We start from the raw sequence: 17,678 nt of genomic DNA, 5'->3' as shown, positions 1-17,678 counted from the left end.
GCAAGCGACAAAACCAGTTGCACAAGTTTTTATTTCTTTGCACGTCGTAAATAGATATTTAGATTTGGCGTTAATGGAACTTTTATAGCATTTGGAATTGAAGACACTCTCCCAGATAATTCTGTTTGCAAAAAGTGAAAAATCGATTGACATGGGATAACGAAAAAAGAACGGGAAAAGAAAGAACAGGAAAGGGAAAGGGGAAAGGGAAGGGAAAGGAAAGGAAAGAAGGAAAGAAAAGAAAAAGGAATAAAAGGAAAGAAAAGAAAAAGGAAAGAAAAGAAAAAGGAAAGAAAAGAAAAAGGAATAAAAGGAAAGAAAAGAAAAAGGAATAAAAGGAAAAGAAAAAGGAATAAAAGGAAAAGAAAAAGGAATAAAAGGAAAGAAAAGAAAAAGGAATAAAAGGAAAGAAAAGAAAAAGGAATAAAAGGAAAGAAAAGAAAAAGGAATAAAAGGAAAGAAAAGAAAAAGGAATAAAAGGAAAGAAAAGAAAAAGGAATAAAAGGAAAGAAAAGAAAAAGGAATAAAAGGAAAGAAAAGAAAAAGGAATAAAAGGAAAGAAAAGAAAAAGGAATAAAAGGAAAGAAAAGAAAAAGGAATAAAAAGAAAAGAAAAAGGAATAAAAAGAAAGAAAAGAAAAAGGAATAAAAAGAAAAGAAAAAGGAATAAAAGGAAAAGAAAAAGGAATAAAAGGAAAAGAAAAAGGAATAAAAGGAAAAGAAAAAGGAATAAAAGGAAAGAAAAGAAAAAGGAATAAAAGGAAAGAAAAGAAAAAGGAATAAAAGGAAAGAAAAGAAAAAGGAATAAAAGGAAAGAAAAGAAAAAGGAATAAAAGGAAAGAAAAGAAAAAGGAATAAAAGGAAAGAAAAAGGAATAAAAGAAAAGAAAAAGGAATAAAAGAAAAGAAAAAGGAATAAAAGAAAAAAAGGAATAAAAGAAAAAAAGGAATAAAAGAAAAAAAGGAATAAAAGAAAAAAAGGAATAAAAGAAAAAAAGGAATAAAAGGAAAGAAAAGAAAAAGGAATAAAAGGAAAGAAAAAAAGGAATAAAAGGAAAGAAAAAAAGGAATAAAAGGAAAGAAAAGAAAAAGGAATAAAAGGAAAGAAAAGAAAAAGGAATAAAAGGAAAGAAAAGAAAAAGGAAAGAAAAGAAAAAGGAATAAAAAGGAAAAGAAAGAAAAAGGAATAAAGGAAAGAAAAAGGAATAAAGGAAAGAAAAAGGAATAAAGGAAAGAAAAAGGAATAAAGGAAAGAAAAAGGAATAAAGGAAAGAAAAAGGAATAAAGGAAAGAAAAAGGAATAAAGGAAAGAAAAAGGAATAAAGGAAAGAAAAAGGAATAAAAGAAAGAAAAAGGAATAAAAGGAAAGAAAAAGGAATAAAAGGAAAGAAAAAGGAATAAAAGGAAAGAAAAAGGAATAAAAGGAAAGAAAAAGGAATAAAAGGAAAGAAAAAGGAATAAAAGGAAAGAAAAAGGAATAAAAGGAAAGAAAAGAAAAAGGAATAAAAGGAAAGAAAAGAAAAAGGAATAAAAGGAAAGAAAAGAAAAAGGAATAAAAGGAAAGAAAAGAAAAAGGAATAAAAGGAAAGAAAAGAAAAAGGAATAAAAGGAAAGAAAAGAAAAAGGAATAAAGGAAAGAAAAAGGAATAAAGGAAAGAAAAAGGAATAAAGGAAAGAAAAAGGAATAAAGGAAAGAAAAAGGAATAAAGGAAAGAAAAAGGAATAAAGGAAAGAAAAAGGAATAAAGGAAAGAAAAAGGAATAAAGGAAAGAAAAAGGAATAAAAGGAAAGAAAAAGGAATAAAAGGAAAGAAAAAGGAATAAAAGGAAAGAAAAGAAAAAGGAATAAAAGGAAAGAAAAGAAAAAGGAATAAAAGGAAAGAAAAGAAAAAGGAATAAAAGGAAAGAAAAGAAAAAGGAATAAAAGGAAAGAAAAGAAAAAGGAATAAAAGGAAAGAAAAGAAAAAGGAATAAAAGGAAAGAAAAGAAAAAGGAATAAAGGAAAGAAAAGAAAAAGGAATAAAGGAAAGGAAAAGGAATAAAGGAAAGAAAAAGGAATAAAGGAAAGAAAAAGGAATAAAGGAAAGAAAAAGGAATAAAAGGAAAGAAAAAGGAATAAAAGGAAAGAAAAAGGAATAAAAGGAAAGAAAAAGGAATAAAAGGAAAGAAAAAGGAATAAAAGGAAAGAAAAAGGAATAAAAGGAAAGAAAAAGGAATAAAAGGAAAGAAAAGAAAAAGGAATAAAAGGAAAGAAAAGAAAAAGGAATAAAAGGAAAGAAAAGAAAAAGGAATAAAAGGAAAGAAAAGAAAAAGGAATAAAAGGCAAGGAAAAGGAATAAAGGAAAGGAAAAGGAATAAAGGAAAGAAAAAGGAATAAAGGAAAGAAAAAGGAATAAAGGAAAGAAAAAGGAATAAAGGAAAGAAAAAGGAATAAAGGAAAGAAAAAGGAATAAAGGAAAGAAAAAGGAATAAAAGGAAAGAAAAAGGAATAAAGGAAAGAAAAAGGAATAAAGGAAAGAAAAAGGAATAAAGCAAAGAAAAAGGAATAAAAGGAAAGAAAAAGGAATAAAAGGAAAGAAAAAGGAAAGAAAAAGGAAAGAAAAAGGAATAAAAGGAAAGAAAAAGGAATAAAAGGAAAGAAAAAGGAATAAAAGGAAAGAAAAAGGAATAAAAGGAAAGAAAAAGGAATAAAAGGAAAGAAAAAGGAATAAAAGGAAAGAAAAAGGAATAAAAGGAAAGAAAAAGGAAAGAAAAAGGAATAAAAGGAAAGAAAAAGGAATAAAAGGAAAGAAAAAGGAATAAAAGGAAAGAAAAAGGAATAAAAGGAAAGAAAAAGGAATAAAAGGAAAGAAAAAGGAATAAAAGAAAAGAAAAAGGAATAAAAGGAAAGAAAAGAAAAAGGAATAAAAGGAAAGAAAAGAAAAAGGAATAAAAGGAAAGAAAAGAAAAAGGAATAAAAGGAAAGAAAAGAAAAAGGAATAAAAGGAAAGAAAAGAAAAAGGAATAAAAGGAAAGAAAAGAAAAAGGAATAAAAGGAAAGAAAAGAAAAAGGAATAAAAGGAAAGAAAAGAAAAAGGAATAAAAGGAAAGAAAAGAAAAAGGAATAAAAGGAAAGAAAAGAAAAAGGAATAAAAGGAAAGAAAAGAAAAAGGAATAAAGGAAAGGAAAAGGAATAAAGGAAAGAAAAAGGAATAAAGGAAAGAAAAAGGAATAAAGGAAAGAAAAAGGAATAAAGGAAAGAAAAAGGAATAAAGGAAAGAAAAAGGAATAAAGGAAAGAAAAAGGAATAAAGGAAAGAAAAAGGAATAAAAGAAAGAAAAAGGAATAAAAGGAAAGAAAAAGGAATAAAAGGAAAGAAAAGAAAAAGGAATAAAAGGAAAGAAAAGAAAAAGGAATAAAAGGAAAGAAAAGAAAAAGGAATAAAAGGAAAGAAAAGAAAAAGGAATAAAAGGAAAGAAAAGAAAAAGGAATAAAAGGAAAGAAAAGAAAAAAGAATAAAAGGAAGGAAAAGAAAAAGGAATAAAAGGAAAGAAAAGAAAAAGGAATAAAAGGAAAGAAAAGAAAAAGGAATAAAAGGAAAGAAAAGAAAAAGGAATAAAGGAAAGAAAAGAAAAAGGAATAAAGGAAAGAAAAGAAAAAGGAATAAAGGAAAGAAAAAGGAATAAAGGAAAGAAAAAGGAATAAAGGAAAGAAAAAGGAATAAAGGAAAGAAAAAGGAATAAAGGAAAGAAAAAGGAATAAAGGAAAGAAAAAGGAATAAAGGAAAAGAAAGAAAAAGGAATAAAAGGAAAGAAAAGAAAAAGGAATAAAAGGAAAGAAAAGAAAAAGGAATAAAGGAAAGGAAAAGGAATAAAGGAAAGGAAAAGGAATAAAGGAAAGGAAAAGGAATAAAGAAAGGAAAAGGAATAAAGGAAAGGAAAAGGAATAAAGGAAAGGAAAAGGAATAAAGGAAAGAAAAAGGAATAAAGGAAAGAAAAAGGAATAAAGGAAAGAAAAAGGAATAAAGGAAAGAAAAAGGAATAAAGGAAAGAAAAAGGAATAAAGGAAAGAAAAAGGAATAAAAGGAAAGAAAAAGGAATAAAAGGAAAGAAAAAGGAATAAAAGGAAAGAAAAAGGAATAAAAGGAAAGAAAAGAAAAAGGAATAAAAGGAAAGAAAAGAAAAAGGAATAAAAGGAAAGAAAAGAAAAAGGAATAAAAGGAAAGAAAAGAAAAAGGAATAAAAGGAAAGAAAAGAAAAAGGAATAAAAGGAAAGAAAAGAAAAAGGAATAAAAGGAAAGAAAAGAAAAAGGAATAAAAGGAAAGAAAAGAAAAAGGAATAAAAGGAAAGAAAAGAAAAAGGAATAAAAGGAAAGAAAAGAAAAAGGAATAAAAGGAAGGAAAAGAAAAAGGAATAAAAGGAAAGAAAAGAAAAAGGAATAAAAGGAAAGAAAAGAAAAAGGAATAAAAGGAAAGAAAAGAAAAAGGAATAAAGGAAAGAAAAGAAAAAGGAATAAAGGAAAGAAAAGAAAAAGGAATAAAGGAAAGGAAAGAAAAAGGAATAAAGGAAAGAAAAAGGAATAAAGGAAAGAAAAAGGAATAAAGGAAAGAAAAAGGAATAAAGGAAAGAAAAAGGAATAAAGGAAAGAATTCCAATAATAAATTAAGTTTTGCTTTATTAAAGATTTACTCTTAATTATATATATAATTAAATGGGGCAGTTAAATGAAAAGAAAATCAATTCTTTAAGTTCAATATAGTTCCACCAAACAACCTCAATATTTTATTTTGCTCCTAATAAAACTATCGCTAGATGTCACATCCCCATTATGTTACCTAGCATCTTCTCTATTCTTCTGATGAGAAGCATTAGGCTTCGAAATGCCATGGTATAAAGAGTTCTTTTTTACCCAAAACCTCAATTGATGTACACCCTTATTAAATAAATGAATACATCTATATATAACGCTATATAGTTTTTATACCTTCATTTATTTTCTCTCTTTACTGACTCATATATATATATATATATATATATATATATATATATATATATGTGTGTGTGTGTGTGAATTTTCTTTATGAAAACTGTAAGGAGCTATAAAAGCAATATAAGAACTAACAACCATTCTATTTGTATCACAGTACAATACACTTAAGACTGTACACAGAACAATTGATAGTTTGCTGGCGTACTTTACCGATATGTCTCAGGAATTCAAGAAAGACCCAAATTTAAATAATCTAAAAAGAATATTGCAACAAAGAAATTCCTCAGCATCACTTATGATTGATGATGCCATGGCTATATTACAATAGGATTCCAAGTTTCTGTAAAAAACAAAAAAAAATGTGGATGCGACTTTTATCAAAGTGAAATTAGAGATTGCCATCAAGGATCTAGAAAAATAATCACGAAAATGGCATCGCCTAAACTGACACTACCAAGCAGAGATATCTCGGGCAGGATGAACACGAGTGAGCATCGTATCATAAAAACCTGCAAAAATTGTGCATCATATTTACTTATATATCATTTATTTATATCTTTTTCGTTTTTTTTTTATGGAAGGAGCTCAAGACAAGGCATAAAACAACTTGATGTAAAGAACTAAAAAAGAAAAATTTTCTTTCAAGGTCAAAAACTTTCCTACAATAAGTGTTAGATAGAATCTGGCCCAAAAAACAGCAATTCTTTCATCTTTGTCAGAAACATCGCTCACGAAATATGACTAAAGAATAAAAAAAAAGCATGGCAGGTGCTCGTCTGAACTCCAATCTTTGGTCACCCCTTGCCAATCTTTTACGAAAAACACTCGTTTAGCTGAATCTACTGTCAAAAACTTTCCCCACTCTTTATCTATGTCTAAATTAAAACGTAGATTCCATGAACAAAGCTTCATTCTTAGAACTGCACACCTGTGGAACTGTTCCGTCTGCCTGCTTCCTACCTGACTACAACCTGGATGTCTTCAAGTCCAACGTAAACAAATTCCTGATGAACCGCCCGCTTAAGTAGACACTTTATTAAATCTCCACACTAACGTACTGTACTTACAATAACCCTTATCCCCGAGTCGCTTCCGGGCCTTGATAAGTGGCGACCACCTTGTAAAAAAAAAAAAAAAAAAAAAAAAAGTGAGAGTTACGAAGCAGGTGAAAATAAACCATCCACTTTCTATTCGCTTTAAATGATAATTTGGGGGTCGGATTAATAAGAAACCCTTGAGAATTGAATAAAAAATAAATGCCCTATCATTTTTTCTCTGCTCTTCTCTCTTATATCGTCATAATTTTCCATCCTGTTGTCATTTTTTTTTTTACAACTGAAAAACCAATGCGTTCTGCTGATCGATCAGTTTCGGAAAATATAATGTTGCTGTTTTTTTGTTTTTTGTAGTTATTGGCTACATTTTTTAAAAACGTTAACTTTTCCAATCATTTCTGTAATCGATTGACAAGAATTTGCATAATCAATGGCATCTAAAAATCACTTTAACGGAACAGACATAGAAAGCAATGACGAAAATTTGGTGCTTGGGGAAAGCGGATAAATTCACAGTGGATATGCGCCATCAGAAACCCGATTGTCTGCGCAACCGCCATTTTTATAATATTCATGTGCAACCAAAACAACTTTACATTAATTTTAATTGTTGTAAAGTTATGGCTGATGGAACAAGAACACCCTACTTCCATGGATTAAATAAAGGGTTCCATTCGAAATTATGTGTATATTTTTGAGTTCGACAAGATACACCTGAAAAAGGTCGCAGGTTACATCGTTGTGAAAATAACACTCAAGATGAGAACAGTAGTCTGAAGAATCCAAATACAAATTTTCTATATTTTTTTTAATTTTGCAGGAAAAAAAAAAAAAAAAAATATCCAAGATTCCAATTGTCACATCAAAGAAATGTTAAAAATATTGGAATGCATTTTATATTACTGATGAAACTATCAATTGGAATCAGAAATTTTTTTCCTTTTTTTTTTTTTTTTTTTATAGAGCATCAGAATCAAAAAAAATTCTAGCTTAATTTCTAATTAAAAAACAAATTTCTTAAAATTTTTTTTTTTTTTCAAAACTTAAATTTTTATTGTTCGAAATATTTATTGATTTTAAACGATCAGCAAAATTAAAATCTATAGATCATGTCTAAACATGATGCACGTCTATTATCAAGGTCAATGTTTTCGGCTAAGTTTGTTATCTTATGCCAAGGCGGGGGTCATGTTTTTAGACAAGTTTGTCACCATGTATTTAGAAATGTAAAAATCAGTAATTGTATTGGAACCAGATATTTGGAACAGAATCAGTAATGTTATTGGAACCAGATATTTGCAACAGAATCAGTAATGTTATTGGAACCAGATATTTGCAACAGAATCAGTAATGTTATTGGAACCAGATATTTGCAACAGAATCAGTAATGTTATTGGAATCAGATATTTGCAACAGAATCAGTAATGTTATTGGAATCAGATATTTGCAACAGAATCAGTAATGTTATTGGAATCAGATATTTGCAACAGAATCAGTAATGTTATTGGAATCAGATATTTGCAACAGAATCAGTAATGTTATTGGAATCAAAAATTTTTTTTTAATTGTCCCATCAGTAATTTGTATTGTTTGTTCAAAGTCATTTTAGTAAACTTGTGTACACTCTTCATCAAAATTGATAGAAAAAAAAAAAAAAAAGTATGCTCTGCCAGTGTTCGTATCCTCTATCTAGATCAGTTGTTTCCAAGAGTTTTTACATGGCGGCCGGCTATTGAGCACTTCAAATTTTCGCGGCACACCTATTTTGAAATTTGAATCACTTGGAACGTTTAAGGCAGTTGAGCTATTTAAATTTCCATGGCACATCCATCGCAAAAAAGAATGAATATTTAAATGAACGTTTACCAACGTTTATTCTTGTGCAAATTTCATAATATCAAACAATTCAAACGTTTATTCTTGTGTAAATTTCATAATATCAAACAATTCAAACGTTTATTCTTGTGCAAATTTCATAATATCAAACAATTCAAACGATTTATTTTATTTTCTTCCTTTTTTTATATTCAACCGTCAATATCATTTAAATAATGTGCGAGTTAATATTTAAACAACTTTGTTTATACAACGACATGAACGGCAAAATCACATTGACGCATCGGTTTTGCCAGGTCACCGAAGTTAAGCAATGATGTGCCTGGCCAGTACCAGATGAATGAATATTTGGGGAGGTTGGGCACTGTATGTACCACAGAGTTGTAGAAATTTCCAGGTTGGTATCCGGGGGGGGGGGCATTTAACTCGCTGGTGGAAAGCAACGTAAAAACTACTGTTTTTACTTGTCTTCCCGAGATTATCAAGACTAGCCGTGGTTGCCGATGCTGTTAAAACAGCAAGGCCACTACTGATGCTGATAACAGCTTATAACTTTCACCTATAAGCTATCCGCGGCACACCAATGCGCCATGGCACACCTGGAACCATAGAGATTCAACATCTCTATGCACCGCACCTTTGGGGCCTGTGGCGCTGTGGATAGAGACGTTGAATCCCTACAATTCTAGGTAAGCATTGTCTGAAGATAGCGGTTTCAATCCTACCCAAAGCCTGTCAGAGGCTTACTTGCCAAAATGTGGTGAGACGACAACTATGGAAGGCAGTAATTGCTGAGGATGCAGTTAGGAGATTCGGAGTTCCTATCCCGTCGTGGTTACCACCTGACGAAGGCTAGAGAAATAGTTGGCCGAAAGGTCGTGAAACAACAAAATAAAATGATGAGGATGATGGTCCGCAATAAAAATAAATTAATAAAATTCTTTTTATTTTCGACTTTGCCCAAAAAGATTTTAAAAACCAATAACATCACTGAGTAGATTTGCCAGTTTATTTTGTTTCAGGTGAAAGCATTTATATATACTAGTAAGTCGTCTGACGTTGCCCGGTTGTGAAATATGCATATTATATTTTAATTAATACAGAAACTGAGACATGTACAAGCGGATATTGTTTTTTTTCTAAATCGTTCACTTCTTATAAGTAAAAATAGAACAAATACTTGACACGATCTTTTTAACATAATCTGTCATGTGAACCATACACGCATGCACATTCGTGGAACAGTTAGCAAACAGATAAAAATTTGACACCCCCCCCTGCACAAATTTTTCAATTTTGACTGCTTAGCAGACCATTTTTTTGGATGAAAACTGATTAAAAGTTTCCCATGTGTCTGACTATCTTATATACCAAATTTCAAGTCTGTGGATCAGAAATTTGTTGAGTGTATAAGTTGAGAAGTGTCCTCACACACACACATTCTCACTTTTAAAGATATATATAAAGTAATTTTTTATTTAGATGAAACAAAAACTCTTTTTGAAGATTGTTTTTCAAATGTAATTTTTTTTTTTACATGGTAGTCACCACTTATCAAGGCCTGGAAGCCACTTGAGGATAAGGGTTATTGTGTGTACAGTAACCAATGGGTTAGTATCGTAGTAATCGTTAGTATTGGAGATTTGATAAAGTGTCTTACTTAAGGGGCGGTTCCTCAGGAATTTGTTTATGTTGGACTTGAAGACATCTAAATTATTTTAAATGACACATTAAATACCAAATAAAAAATGGAGAACCAAATAACAAAATTAAGAAATCTTTTTACATGAAAAAAAGTTCGTGCTATGGAGGAAAAAAAAAAAATCTTAAAATTACTTTCGGAATAAGATAAGTATATGAAAAGAAACTTACCATCAAGGGAATAATAACTGCATTTGCAACTGACGCTTAGATATTAAGTAAAACACTAATGTGATTCAATTTTTTATGGAAAAATTTGTACCTAATGATATGATAGACAACTATTTGTTAAAAAATAAATATGTTAATATGGAACACAGAAGAAATTCCTAGCCAGAATCAAATATTGATTTGTTAGAGACAATGCTATAGCAGTGTAACTGCGAGAATATGATGGACTTTAATTCAATAGTATCATTGGAGTATGAGTATTCCTAGAAAAAAAAAAAAAAAAAAAAAAAAAATTGAGTGTTAATATTATTTACACCCTTTCCTAGATTCAAGATCAATTGTGGGTTTGAGAAGTTAGCACACGAGGATAAGTACACTCTGGCCAACAAAAAATGCCTGAGCAGCTTCGTCAGCATTCCTGAGTTGATTAATAAAAACCTAACTTTCTCAGAGAAGATAAAGCCTGGGAGAATGAACCTAGGACTAAACAGAACAGTAGTTTGACAAAACAAAGTCACTGTCGGATTGAGAAGGCAAAAGGTTTTTCATTTTCTAGAACAATTTTTTGGGGTTACAATTGCTGTTATAAATCGTTACCAGGTTTTACTAAGCCAATATTGGCAGCCATGGGGGTTAATCTATATAAGCATTGAAATTGTAAAACAATCTAAGATGTAAAAATAAAGGTAAATTTTCAAAATCACTTCAATGAATGCCTACTGGACACTATCTTTGAGTGGCTAAGATCGCTCTGTACAAGGTTTCATCAGTACAACCTTGAATGTAGATACTCTTCCCTACAAGTAAATCCTGACTAAATATCAAAATCACACAACATTAGCGGCCCAAATAATGACCAGCCAGCACTGTTTTACTAGGAATAGTAAAACCTTCTCCAAGTAATGTTATCTCAAGTAACATCATGAAGCTGGTTACTCCACCAGACCAGATGAATTCTTGTCCTAGAATCCGGTAAGACCAAGAGACCACAACAAAAATATACATACTATAATATATGCAAATGGTTGATTGACAATACGTTTTCCCTACAAGTAAACCCTGACTAAATATTCAAAATCACATCATATTAATGGCCCAAATGAGATTTCCACAGTATAGCTAACCAACACAAGGAATGGTGCATCTTCTCAAGTGATGTTACCTAAAGTAACAGTGCGAAACTGGATACTCCACCAGCCAAGATGAATTCTTGTTCTGGAATTTAGTAAAACAAAGAGACCATGTATGGAGTATTGTCACATTTGGGCTGGTGCATCTGCTACTCGTCTCTCGCTCTTAGACAAGGTTCAAAAAAGAGTCGCCAATTTGATAGGTCCTGAACTGGCATCTAAGCTTCAGCCTCTGTCCCATCGACAAAACGTTGCATCCCTCTGCTTGTTCTACAAGTATTTTAATGGTGAATGCTCCGACGAACTGCAGACACTTGTGCCCCCACGATGTAGACACCCTCGACAAACCCGACAGGCAGCTAAATCCCACCCCCACACAGTAGAGATCCCTAGATGTAAAAGATCTTTCTACTCCAGTAGTTTCTTCCCCAGAACCGCTAGACTCTGGAATTCCATTCCAGGTTCCTGCTTCCCTAACTGTACTGACATGCAGAAGTTCAAGTGCAACGTGAACCGACATCCAAATCCCTACATAGTGCCCAAATCCCTACATAGTGCCCCAATAGTTGCTGGCCCTGATAGTAGCCCCCTACACCAAAGTGGCAATGTGTCTTGTTTGGGGTGAAAATGTAATTAAAAAAAAAAAAAAAAAAAAAAAAAGTAAGATATATTAGAACATATTTAAATGGTGGAATGAGGAGATGAAAATTATGTTCTCATCTTCCTTAATAACTCGGTGCTTGAGATGTAAAGGTGAAATATTGGAATATCTATGTATCTCGTATAGAAATCAAATGTTCGACTCAGGAATGAGGTACCCTTGATTTCGGAGAACTTTGAAGCGAAATGAAACAGAGTGCGGTGTGGTTTTATGGAACATCTAGAAAATTATTTTAACGTTGAAACTCAGCTCGACCATTGCGGCCAAAAATATGTAGGACAAAAAAAAAAAAAAAAAAAAAAGTATTTATGCAGAATACGAACTGTGCTATTTTTTTAGGTAGGATTTCCAAGTAAAATTTTTATGGTATCTTGTTTATTGAATTTTCAGGTGAAAGTATAGAATGATTAAAAAAAAAAAAAAAAAAAAAAAAAATCCTCCCCATGTTAAAAATTGGCTTCTAAATAATGAAGTTATTTCAGCACGGTCCTTATTTTGTGCAAGTAGAGTGTCTTATATGAATTAAATTAATATTGGTTTTATTTATCGAATATTTATTGGTCCCCCCCCCCCCCCGACAAAAAGGTGAACCTGTAAATTCACTCTTGTCCATTTGTCCGTCCGCACTTTTCTCAATAACTACACCTTGGAATTTTTTTTGAAATTTTGAACAAACATTAAACATGATATGAGTAAAAACGTAACAAAACGGATTTTCTGGGAAAACTCTGGTGAGTAAAATAAATGAACTGAATAGCTTAGATAAATAAGTCACTCGTGTATATGTTGAAAAATACCGAGAAAATGATCAGTATAATCATTGATTTTGCCATTTTCTTTATTTAAAAACTAAGCATTAAGATTATTTTTAATTCAGAAAATATAAAAATACTATCAGTTTTCTTCAAATTTAAAGACTTTTTTTTTTTTTTTTTTTTTACTTGGGGAGTCATCACTTATCAAGACCTGAAGGCCACTAGAGGATAAATATAAGGTGGTTATGTAGTAATCGTTAATGGTGTGAATTGGGTAGAATATAATTATTTATGGGGATGGCTCAACAAGAACTTGTTTACATTGGATTTGAAAGCTACCATATAGTTTTTTTTATGTAAATAAAAAAAAAGACATGTAGTGAGCAATAATAAAAAGTCTCAATACAATGGATATTCCTAGTGAAGCAAGGGTTGCACAATCACCAATTGCACAACTTCTGAATTGGTATTGCTCGAGTCTAGTGGTATGAAGGTATCCCAGACGGAGCAAAGAAAATGGTATTATATTTCAACATTTTTCTTCTAGACTCGTAGTTTATGATACTATAATTCAACTTTTCTGTCCTCAGTCAGTAAAGGACAAATGTTTCTAGACTGAGGCTAGATTTTGGGATGCTTCTACATAATTTGAACCTAATCAAACCGATTTTAACCGATCTAAACCTAAAACTTTTATGGTTAGATTAAAAGAAAAAAAATAGTTTGGTTCAAATTCTGTAGAAGTACTCAGTTTTTATCACAATCCTAGAATGTTCCTTTTCGAGGGAGCTGGATTTTCACACGTTATAAAACAAATCTTGTGTTTCATTGTCCTCACGGGGCAGCAAGTAAATGAGAATTAGCTGCACAACCAACATTTGATGCTCTAGTCTTGTTTATTTTTTTTATTACTTTTGTTCAACCCCAAATAAGGCATAATGCCATCTAAGCATAGGAGAATACTGTGATAAGGGTCAGATTTATGGGGGCCTGAGAGCAGGCAGATGTCTTATCACATTTAAATTTCTACATGCTGGTACTGTCAGGGGAAACAGGAAGCATGAAAGGAATTCCAAAGGTAAGTGGTCTGAATAAATAAACTGTCACAGTAGAATCTATATATGGAGGAAATGATAGGAGCAACTGGGCTTATGAAGAACTTTAAAAAGTACTTAACAAGTATACCTGTGAACCAAGTGAGATATAAACGATTGCACTGAAAGGGACGGATAGAATCTTAAATAGATCTCTTGATTGGACTCACTAAAATAGGGGAAATGTCAGAGATCTGGTTGGATGTCCCACCCCAAGAAGAAAAAGATGAAGAAAAATGATAAAGAAAAAAAAAAAAAAAAAAAGAGGAAGGATATACAGTCAAAGTTTTCACAAGGGTATTAGTAAAAGTGATACAATAGTCCTGGGAGTACTTGAACTTCACATGAATAAAACGTGGGAGAAAAAAATATAAAATGCGACGAATGTTGAAGTTAATAAAATGAAAATGATCAGTGATTGTTGACCGTGTTATCATATATATATATATATATATATATATATATATATATATATATATATATATATATATATAGGCAGTCTTGCAGTTAAGCCCTGACAAAGTTCGACAACTCTAGAAGGGGCACATCAGTATTTTACACCGTCAAATCACGAATATTGCGAATTCTTTATTTTAAAATTAAAAAAATATGTACCTATTTACTATGCCTCCCCACGGGACAGAGTTAGACACCAGGGTCGTTTTTTAACGTGGAGAAAAGGTACAAAAATAAAAATTGTCTCAGTCGTGAAGGATTTCTCCTCCACCGAAAGAGAACAAGAAATGGAAGTGCAGCATCTGAAGAACAGATACTACACTTTGATCTTGACCAAAAGGCCATGAAGGGATTCTGGTCACATGTGAAAAGGAAGATGAGGATGGTAGCGACTAACGAAAATTTGTTCCATTCCCATTTAATGGAAGAGTTGTGGAGATGGCGCAAGAAAGGACACACATTTCCACGAATTAGTAAAAGCTTAATACAACAAAACACTTTTTAAGAAATGTTTAATTTTCAAAGTTGTTTTATTTTGTATAAATTTATATTTTGTTACGTGGTTCATTACTTCAGATTTTATTTTGTTTGTTTTTCTGTCACGACAATAATACACTTTCTAAAAATTGTTTCATTTTTCTGTTAAATAAATATTTATAAATATATAAAAATGTATATTTTGTTCGTTTACTTTATTTTACTTTCAATATTAAAATATTTTATATAAATAGCATCTTTTTATTTTAAAACTAATAATTCGCAATATTTGTGATTTGACAGTGTAAAATACTGATGTGATCCTTCTAGGGTTGTTGAACTTTGCAGAGACTTAACTGCAAAACTGCATATATATATATATATATATATATATATATATATATATATATTAGGTACGGGCAAAATGAATGCCGATGCTCAAAATGTATAAACATTTTGACCCCTCCCTTTACTTAAAAATTCACCAAAAATCAAGAAATTAACCAATTTTAATGAAATTTTCAGTATTTATCAAATAATGATCGCAGAATATAAATGTATTATTTTGTTTAAACAAAAAATACCATTTTTTTTAATTACAAATTATGTGTAATTTTTATATGCAAGATTTTAATAATTTCCTTGCTCGCAAGAATGTGAAACTTTCGGCATAATATAATTTTTATATAATCTCAAACAATAATTAAAAAAATTAATTTAAAAACGGGAACATAAAAAATAAAAAAAAATGATAAAAATTGATACAAACGTTCAGAATAGGAATGTATGGATGCACGTTTGGGGGGGGGGGAGAAGAAATCTGACACCCCTACCTCCTTTAACTAGCCTGACTTCATTTTGAAACAGCGTTTCGATTTGCTGAAATTTTGGGCCTCCTTATAATCGTGTTTACATTTTTTTTTTTTTTAGTTTGTTGCGTTTTTGGCGAATGGTAAATTACTTTTTTTCATTCTTTTTTTTTTTTTTTTTTTTTTTTTCACAGGCATAACCACTTATCAAGGCCAAGAGGCCACTCGAAGATAAGGGTTAAAGAGTGTACAGTAGAAATTGGACAAGTAATCGTCAGTAATGGAAACTCGGTAAATTTGTTAACTTATATGGAACGGCTCATCAAAAACTTGTTTGCGTTAGACTTGAAGACAACCATATTGTAGTCAGCTGGAAAGCAAGAAAACGGAAGACACTTCCATAGGCGTGCAGTTCTAAGAAAGAAGCTTTGCTCATGGAATCTACGTTTAGATTTAGGAACAGATAAAGAGTGGGAGAAATTAGTGATAGTGTTTTCTGCTAGACGGGTGTTTCTTGTGAAAGTTTGGCGAGGGGGGGAACCATAGATTGGGGCTCAGCCGAGCACTTGCCATTGTGAGAAAGCGGTTGCAGGGAAGAGAAAAGGACATCCCCTATGAGGCTACGAAGTCTATTTTGAACTCTATCAAGGCAGGATAAGTCCTTTCCAGCAGCTCCTGCTCAGATGTGGCAACAGTACTCCATCCTTGGACGTACCTGGCTCTTATATAGATAGAGAATTACATCAGCAGCGAGATATCTACTGGATCGATAGAAGGATCCCACCATTTTTCCAGCGGCCTTGGCAACGGATTTAATGTATGTGTTCCATTTAAGATCAGGAGTAAAGGTCAACCCCAGAAGCTTGTCAAAACATGATGCCTCGCCAAGACGAGAGCCATTCATTTCAATTGATGCCAGATGTGGATCAGAGCGTTGATGTAAAGATAAAAGCTTGGTTTTAGATGCATTAAAAATAACCAGCCACCTCTTTCCCCATTGTACAACTTGCTCAAGATCAGAGGAGAGAGAATCAGAGAGAATTTGGTCGTTTACGGTCTTAGATGTGCTACTATAGATGGCAGTGTCATCAGCATAAATGTCTACGAATGATGTAAGGATGTGATTTGGAAGATCATTAATATAGATCAGGAAGAAAGTTGGGCCCATGATGGACCTCTGAGGGACTCCAGCATTTATACTGAGAGCTTCTGATTTCTGCCCACCAACCACTACTCTTCTGGACCTATCAGAGAGAAATGATTTAATAATTGAAAAGACATTTCCAGCTATAACGTAGCTGAAAATCTTGTGAAGTAAAACTTTATGCCATACTCTATCAAAGGCCTTTGATATGTCAAGAGCAATTGCCCTAGAAAGGTAGACTGTCGAGAGATTCGCTAATCCTATGAGATATAACTGTAAGCACATCTGCTGTAGATCTAGCAGAACGGAAACCATATTGCGTGTCACTAAGGTTATTTTTGCTGAGATGGTTGATTACTTCTGTATTTAACACAGATTCCAGCAACTTACTCATGACGCACAGGAGACTTATTGGCCTGTACTGAGAGGGAGATGAACGATCACCTGAATTCTTAAATACAGGGCATACTGATGAGATTTTCCAGGGTGATGGGAAGCAATTCTCCTTAAGACAACGTTTAAACAGTTTTGTAAGCATGGGCGCTAGTTCTGGTTGAAGTCTTTTGAGTACTATAATTGGAATACCATCAGTGCCGGTTGCTTTACTGGAATCAAGGTTTTTCATTAGCTTGGCAACACCACGTACAGATATTTGTATCTCATATCTGTGTTTTCTGATACAGGAGGAAATATTGGAGGTTGGCGGCCCTGGTCGCAAAGGGTAGAGTTAGCTGCAAAGTTCTTGGCAAAGAGTTTGGCTTTGTCTGATGCTGACGAGATTACCTCAGGTCCATTGATGATAGTTGGGATAGAGCACACGCTTCTATTCAGGATTCTGCTTGCTATTTGCCAAAACTGGTGGGAACCAAGCCGCTGCTCAGCTACTTTGGACTTGACGGACTGAACATACAACTCTCTTGCGCTCTTTATTACTTTTTTTTACAGTGTTTGCTGGCAGTCCTGAAAGTGGCTTTAGTCTCAGTACATTTATTACGTTGGAAACAATGGAAAAAGTAATTTCTGTGCGCAATGGCAGCAGCACATTTTGGAGAGATCCACGGCTGGCTGTTAGGTTTTTGCTGGAATTTTTTTCATTAAATTACTTTTTGATGGCTAATTAAGTTTTTTTTTGTTTTTTTGCATAAACAAGGTGTTTTTGTTTTTTTTATTTAATTCAATATCTTAGGACTTTACTAATTAAAACTAATATTTATCTTTTAAAGGATTTTTACAATGAATTTATTTAACTTCAAAATTTAGCTGAATTGGTTAGCTCGCCGTGAAAACATTTTTTCATAACTTTTTTTCTTTTTTCACGTGTACAAATATTTTTTTCCTTTATGAAATTAATTTCAGTCTTTAATCTTTCAAATGCAATCAAAAAGTTGTCGGAAACCTACAAAAAAATTAAATCGGCTTTCAA

At 31.8% G+C, this 17,678-nt stretch overlaps 1 protein-coding gene and 1 pseudogene across 2 annotated transcripts in view; both read right to left on the bottom strand.

The window, feature by feature from the left end:
• Positions 1-17,678, bottom strand: part of LOC145255600 (ERO1-like protein alpha) — a 116,391-nt gene that overhangs the window by 96,357 nt on the left and 2,356 nt on the right. The gene's annotated exons all lie outside the window — the stretch shown is intronic.
• LOC145255957 (U2 spliceosomal RNA) lies at positions 13,958-14,178 on the bottom strand (annotated as a pseudogene).

The sequence above is a fragment of the Euprymna scolopes genome, chromosome 31 (assembly GCF_053919585.1).
Source record: "Euprymna scolopes isolate OS-2025 chromosome 31, ASM5391958v1, whole genome shotgun sequence".
Classification (NCBI taxonomy): Eukaryota; Metazoa; Mollusca; class Cephalopoda; order Sepiida; family Sepiolidae; genus Euprymna; species Euprymna scolopes.
Note: the sequence above shows the minus strand (reverse complement) of the source record. Positions and strands in the feature narration are given on the sequence as shown.